This window comes from Strongylocentrotus purpuratus, unplaced genomic scaffold (genome assembly GCF_000002235.5).
Source record: "Strongylocentrotus purpuratus isolate Spur 01 unplaced genomic scaffold, Spur_5.0 spur5_scaffold_21, whole genome shotgun sequence".
NCBI lineage: Eukaryota > Metazoa > Echinodermata > Echinoidea > Camarodonta > Strongylocentrotidae > Strongylocentrotus > Strongylocentrotus purpuratus.
The window spans coordinates 11706125-11713073 of NW_022145607.1; positions in this window are offsets into that span (position 1 = coordinate 11706125).

Consider the following 6949-nt stretch of genomic DNA (forward strand, 5'->3'; position numbering starts at 1 on the left):
ATTATGATAACATGATAATTTTAATAATGATAATGGTCATGATAATATTGATAATAATAATAATAAAAATGATAATAATAATAATAATAATAACAATAATAATAATAATAAGACTAATAATAATAATAATGATTATAATAATAATATCGTTCATTTAGAAGCGTTAAAATAAAATACCATAGCGCTTACAAAATTTGAAGAGATACAAAAAACTCATGAAATAATTAAATCATTATACTGAGGGAAGAAGTGTGTCCTATAGGATCTTTTGAAATTAGCAAGATAGGTTAATTCTGTGATGAAAAGTTGGACATTGTTCTATATTTTCAAAGCAGCTACAGTAAAACATATTTCGGTAGATAAGAGTCTGACTTTGGGAATAATAATCTATTATTGTCTATGAATCCCAGAGATGATCAACAATATGTTCAACAAAGCAACAACAAAAAAGTGAAAGGGGGGTATATAAGAGGGAGTTGAGGAAGTGAATGGAGAAGGGTTAGAAGTTCAGATGAAAGGGTGAAAGATGGAGTAGTAAAGTAGGATGAGGAGGGGAAATATGAGGTGAATAAGGAAAAGGCTTAGGGGAGGAGGGGGGGGGGATGTTGAAGAGGAGTGGGGGAATGAATGATTTAAGAGAATGAGGAGGAGGAGGAGGAAGGGGAGGAGGAAAGGAGGTCTGGAAGAGGCAAAATCGGAGGAGCTACAGGGAAAAGAGAAGGAAGGGGTGGGAAAAAAAGGAAATGCAGGATGAAAGGAAGGGGGTGGAGGGGATGGTAGGTAGTCAAGTATATAAAGTGATAGATAATACTTACAATTAGTACTTTTCCTATGAGAAGTCCACTAAATGGAGGATACAGACTCATTGCGGCCACAAGAATGCAGTACAGACTCGACAGGAACCCTAATAAAAAGGTCCCAACTACCACTTTATAGCTGTATATAGGTTTCAGTAGAAAGAGTAGATAAGCGAGAGCACTGGTTATTTATCGGAGAGGCATCAGCAAGCCATACGTCTGGCTTCCGTATGCGCTGGCGGAATACCCTTGTTTAGGAGATAGGATGCCGTACATGATGCCGTTTATAATGGCCATTGTATAGAGGAATGCAACCTGCCAATTCGTAAGTTCTCTCATCTCAAAGTCCCCCTTGTTTGGTCCCGACCTGGCAATTCCCTCTGCCTCGGGAATTTGTGTCAAACCCACAAGTTCGTTCATTTCTCCCGAAGAGGTGTCCCGTGATCGGAAAAGCCCTCCGCAGCCATCTTTTTTAAGATGGTGACCGTCTCGCTGAGGCGTGCATTCCCGTCTGGCGCAAGGCAAGGTATTCAGGCAAATGAATGAGATGTGACATGAAAGCATCATCGCGAACAGAAAAGCAAAAAATTGTTCGGGTCCAAAAAGAAATTCGGAAGCTACTTCACGCCAAGAGATACAGCTATACGACAATGATGAATTTCCGACTACAGTTTCGTTCATGAATGTAAAATTAGCGACGCATGTTTCTTTACTACCCCCTGAATGCTGGATAAGTACAACCCATGCAGGAAGAATGAAACCCATTCCTTGACCAATCAACAACCAATTCAAATACTCCGGCTTCAGGAGAGATATATACCCCATGCAAGTGGTATCCATTATCATATCAACCGTCGCGACGAAAAATATAATGATCATGAAAGCCACGCTGTGGGGTTGACCGGACAAATATGTCTTTGAGTCCCAGAAGAATATCAACAAAAATGTCCCAATGGTTCCTATGAAGGTGACCGGGTAGATAAAGGGGATCTCTGGTCTATAGAAGCGGGTGGATGCGAGAAACTTGTTACAGATCAAGAATGGAACAACGCCAACGAAGAATCCACTTTGAACGAGGATGGTGATGTAAGAAGTGATCTGGTTCTTTTCGGGCAGGCCTAGGGCAACCAGGACAGGTATTTCAGACCAGACTCCTGACGTCGTCAACCATGATCCACTTCCGAAGATGATGACGAGGAGAATGACAAAAAGTCTTGACTTTTTTAGATCACCAATCGTATTCACCCACTGTTCACATAACAATATTCTACTAACGATCCGTGACGAACGACAGCTAGTGTGCTTGATCGATATTAACATCCGATCATCATCGTCGTTGACACAGCTCTAAGCCATAGACGGTGATTTGTTCTGTGACAGGGGTGATAGAAAAACTTATATGGAAAATGATGTATTATAACTGATTTCGTGTTCTTGATGGTTCGTTACGGGAGAGATAAAGAACCTCTCACGTAGTGACGTATCCTGAGTCCAGAAATTGCGTGGGGAATGTTATTGGCGGGTAGGAGGAAGGGGGGGGGGGGCGGGCAGTACATTCTTACTAGGTGGATTAAATGGACAAAAACACACCCCGAAAAAAACCCACATACACAAACAAATATAAATTTTCTATGATGTGATCTGTGAAAGGGGTGATAGAAACAATTATACGAAAAGATTTATTATGAATTATTTTGTGTTCTTGATTATTTGAAATGGGAGAAGAAGAACCTCTCATGTAGTGGCGTATCCTGGCCTACATTTTTAAAAGCAATTAACCCTAGACGAGGATGCCGCCGGGAAGAGAGTGATATATCAAGAACGCCGATGTTCAGCTCAGGCGCGTAGCTCTTTGGGGGGGGGGGGGGGGGGTGGGGGGGGGGGGGGGGGGGGGGTCACAGCACTTTATCTAAAGCATGTTAATAGGTAGATTGTATATGGTGGTGGGGGTAAGAGCATTTTGTTTGTCAGACAACTCAAATCAAATCAAATTGCTTTGAAATAATATCCTTTAAGTTTGGATTATCTTAAATATATATTTACAAACGCTGTAATTTGTGTACAAAATGATTAAGTTAAATATCCATCAAGTACGCAAGTAACCCAAATACAATCAAATATAACCATAAAGTTTGGTTTATCTTCAAAATACATGTACCCTCCCCCCCCCCCCCCCCCCCACCACCATTAAAAAAAACCCGTTATAAACCGGGTGATTTATAACATGCTGTGCAAGATTCGCAAGAACGTAAATTATTCAATATATTATTGACATGTAATGAATACGAACAGAAATATGGTATGATACTTATTTTGATTGCTTTGAGCAACCGTTGTGTTTTTGGTTAACGATGTTCATGGGCAAATTTCACGGCTTATGCGCTATCATATGCAGTGATAGCGTTGAATCTGTTCAGAATCTGATCACCACATAAAAGTATCTGGTGTGCTTTAAAACAGAACTTGATTCGGCAATTATGTGAAAAATAGTATATTTTGATTGCTATTATTATTATTTTTGTGACAAAGTCGTAAAAATCCACTAGAATATTGAAACAAGATTAGATGCAATGAATGAACCCAGGACTTATTCTCTATTAGCAACTTACCATAATGTCGATGTTTTGAGCAATTACAAATCTCTTTCTGAGCACCAGGTTGAAAACTTATACTTAACCCTCAGTGAAATGTCATGCTCATTAGATCCCATGCCCACGAAACTTCTTCTACAATGTATCGACCTATTAATTCCTGTGTTCACATCATTGATTAATCTTTCTCTCTCGACTGGTCATTTTCCAATGCAATGGAAAAATGCCCTCATCACACCATTATTGACAAAACCTGGTCTTGACGCAGATTTTAAGACCTACATGTATAAGCAATCTGAAATAGATATCGAAGTTGGTTAAGGGTGCTTTTACCCGGCAAATTATCGATCACCTCAATAGCAACTCACTTTTGCCATGTACTCAGTCTGCATATAGACAATTCCATAGTACTGAAACTGCACTGCTAAGAATAAAGAGTGATCTATTGATGATTATGGATTCCCGGAAAGTCACTCTTTTATTTTTATTAGATCTAAGTAGTGCATTCGACACCATAGATCATTCTGGCTTATTAGAAACTTTAAAGACCTGTTTCAATGGAAAGATTCGTACGCCTACTTGGCGAATAGATATCAAAAGATCAAAATAGATGATGTGATCTCTGATGATTTCCCAGTGCCTTTTGGAGGTCCACAAGGTTCTCGGATGGGTCCTTTGATATTTAACTCTGTACACTGCTAATCTCATTTCAATGATGTTCAAACGAATTTCCCCGAGATATCATGCCACTGCTATGCAGATGGCACACACCTTTATGTATCATTCAGACCTGATGAACATGCTCAAGACCGATGATTTTCAACAACATGAAGCAAATAGTAAGCTTCTAATAACTTCAGATGTCTGTTTGATTATGATTAAAATTTGAATCATTTCAAGAAACAAAATTCAGCCATTGCCATGGAAACGGTATGTTAAAGAAGTGGTTGTTTTTAACCACCCCCCCCCCCCCAAAAAAAAAAAAAATATTAAAAAATATATATATATATATATATATATATATATATGAATATAATCAATACAAGGGAACATTATAAAAAAAAATACATTTTAAATAGAATAACACAGGAAAAATAGAAAAGTAGAGAATATAATCCTGAGAATACAATCATGACAATACAAAATGTCATAAGTTAATGTCTTCAAGTTCACCTTTTTATGCACCTCACTAGAGTTTTGCTTGGGTATTTAGTACTGGATGAGATGATTAACATGGACAAAATGCACTTGTTTACATGAACGCATTATCTCTTATTCATTCCAGTTCCAATGTTTTCTGACTTTTTTCAATATTTCATTTTATTCTTTGGCTTGACCGGGGTAATATCTGTAAAGCGCTTAGACACACACACACACACACACACACACACACACACACACACCGTTGTATCGATGTATTGGGCGCTATATAGAAGCGGAATCGTATCAGTATTATTATTAGAAAAACAGCTAGGCCTATTATCTGACAAGGGCATATCAACCCATGAGTGGTAAATAAATTAATCGAATCAATTCAATTCTATGACCTTCGGGTATAATGATCTTTCTGGTTGCCATAAGGTAGATGAAGGGCTATTGTAATGAAAACGAATCAAGAAATATTGGAATTTTTCAGGATATATTATGATTTTCAACAACATGAAGCAAATAGTAAGCTTCCAATAACCTCAGAAGTCTGTTTCGTTATGTTTAAAATTTGAAACATTTCAGGAAACAAAATAAGACAGTTGCCATGTAAACGGTATGTTTAAAGGGATCCGGTAACTTTGTCTCAGATTCTGAAACAAAATTCTGGATTTAGCTCATGCTGCAATGATAATTATAAACCTTTAGGTCAGTCAGGAACCCCATGACATTTACAAGCTGATCGCCTGTCTGATTATCAAGATATTTATTGGAATTACAAATTTTGAAAACCGTTTGCCAAGCGGTTTTCATAACACTACGGTCTATTGGGGAAAACGGGGACAAGATGCTCTCACGATGGCCTTACGAAGGGCAACATGGACACACGTATACAAACCGAAAGCGAACCTTCGCAATGTCTTCGGACAATTCTTTGGCACGCAAAAAGATTTTGCCATCGCTCACGAAGTTACTGCCGGAGCCTGAAAAATCCACCGGCGATCATACGTTTGCCCTAGATGCCCTCACGAATGGCCCGATATAGCCCGATGTGTTTACGATCAGAGCTGAATTTGAAATTTTCCTTCATCGCGTGTCCATCTTATGTCAACTTCGGGACAGTGTGACGCGGGCATAAATAACAATCGTTTTGTTTAAATTATATCTTAAAGTAAGTTTTAAAAAAGAAAAACATTTTCAACATTGGAGCAAAATAATTAAGTACTTTTATTTAAATATTTTTGTTAAATATCTATTTAATATTTTAACACCATCTTAGTTATACATTTGGCCTGTCGCTGCACGATTTCGGTGCAATCCCTATCTTATATCTCATAATTGCGCTTTTAATGAGAAATTCACAACGACACGATGGACCTTGAACTGTAAACACTGTTAAAATGTTAATGTTTAACTACTCATCGAAAGAAATGATAACGTTCTGAAGTAACTTGATAACAATGCCTTTATCTATTTACTTTTTTTCTATTTTGTCTCTTTCTTGTTATTCTGTTTGCTTGCTAACGACTCATGTGACAATAGTAATACTTCAAATATTTGTTTGTTTGGTCTCTCAGACTTGTCACAACATGAAGTAAAACTATGTTAAAAAATCATCACTATTTTAACATTTGTTATGGTATCAATGCAAGGGTGGTGGCCCGGAGGGTTAGATGTGGCCGTTGAACCGCCTTAACCTTTCTTTCTGATACCACGCCCCTTTGGCGATAAAGAAGTGGGCAAACACCTTCATTATTCTGACAAGGAGGGCCCTTTTGATGAACTGCGACGAATTGATTTTCTTGACAATGACATGTCACCGTAAAGTGCAATTACAGGCTCTTTGTCCCAAACGTCACAGACCACATTTAAAGTTTCAGTTTTTTAGTCATTTTATTAAGTTTATAACCATACCTGAGCTTTTGTCACACCTACATGTAATTAAGAAGTGGAAAGCCATAGTTGATATCAATATATGTCCAGAACTCTTCAATACTTGGTGAAGTACGGGACATCTAATGCAAAAATATCTAAGACGTGCCCTTTGATATTTTATTGAAAAAAATGACTAATGTGTACTATATTTATGACCAAATTCCCTCTAGATGAATTTCATTTCATATCGTCTTAGACGAATTTGCATGACGGATAGAGGCAAAAGTAATTCGTTTGGTGAGGGACAATTGACCACTTTTATCATAAATACCATTACGAAATAAGGGAATGTTTTCTGGTAAATAGGTTTATATTCCACGTTTTAACCGTAGATATATTAATATCTACAGAGCTTTAAACCAAAAGCACATCTATAACAGCACAACATTCGAAGTCAACCGGCAAACGATTTGGCCCGAATTCACAAAGGAGGTTTGTCGACAAACCTCCTTTTGTTTCGCCAAACGTCTTTTGTTTTTT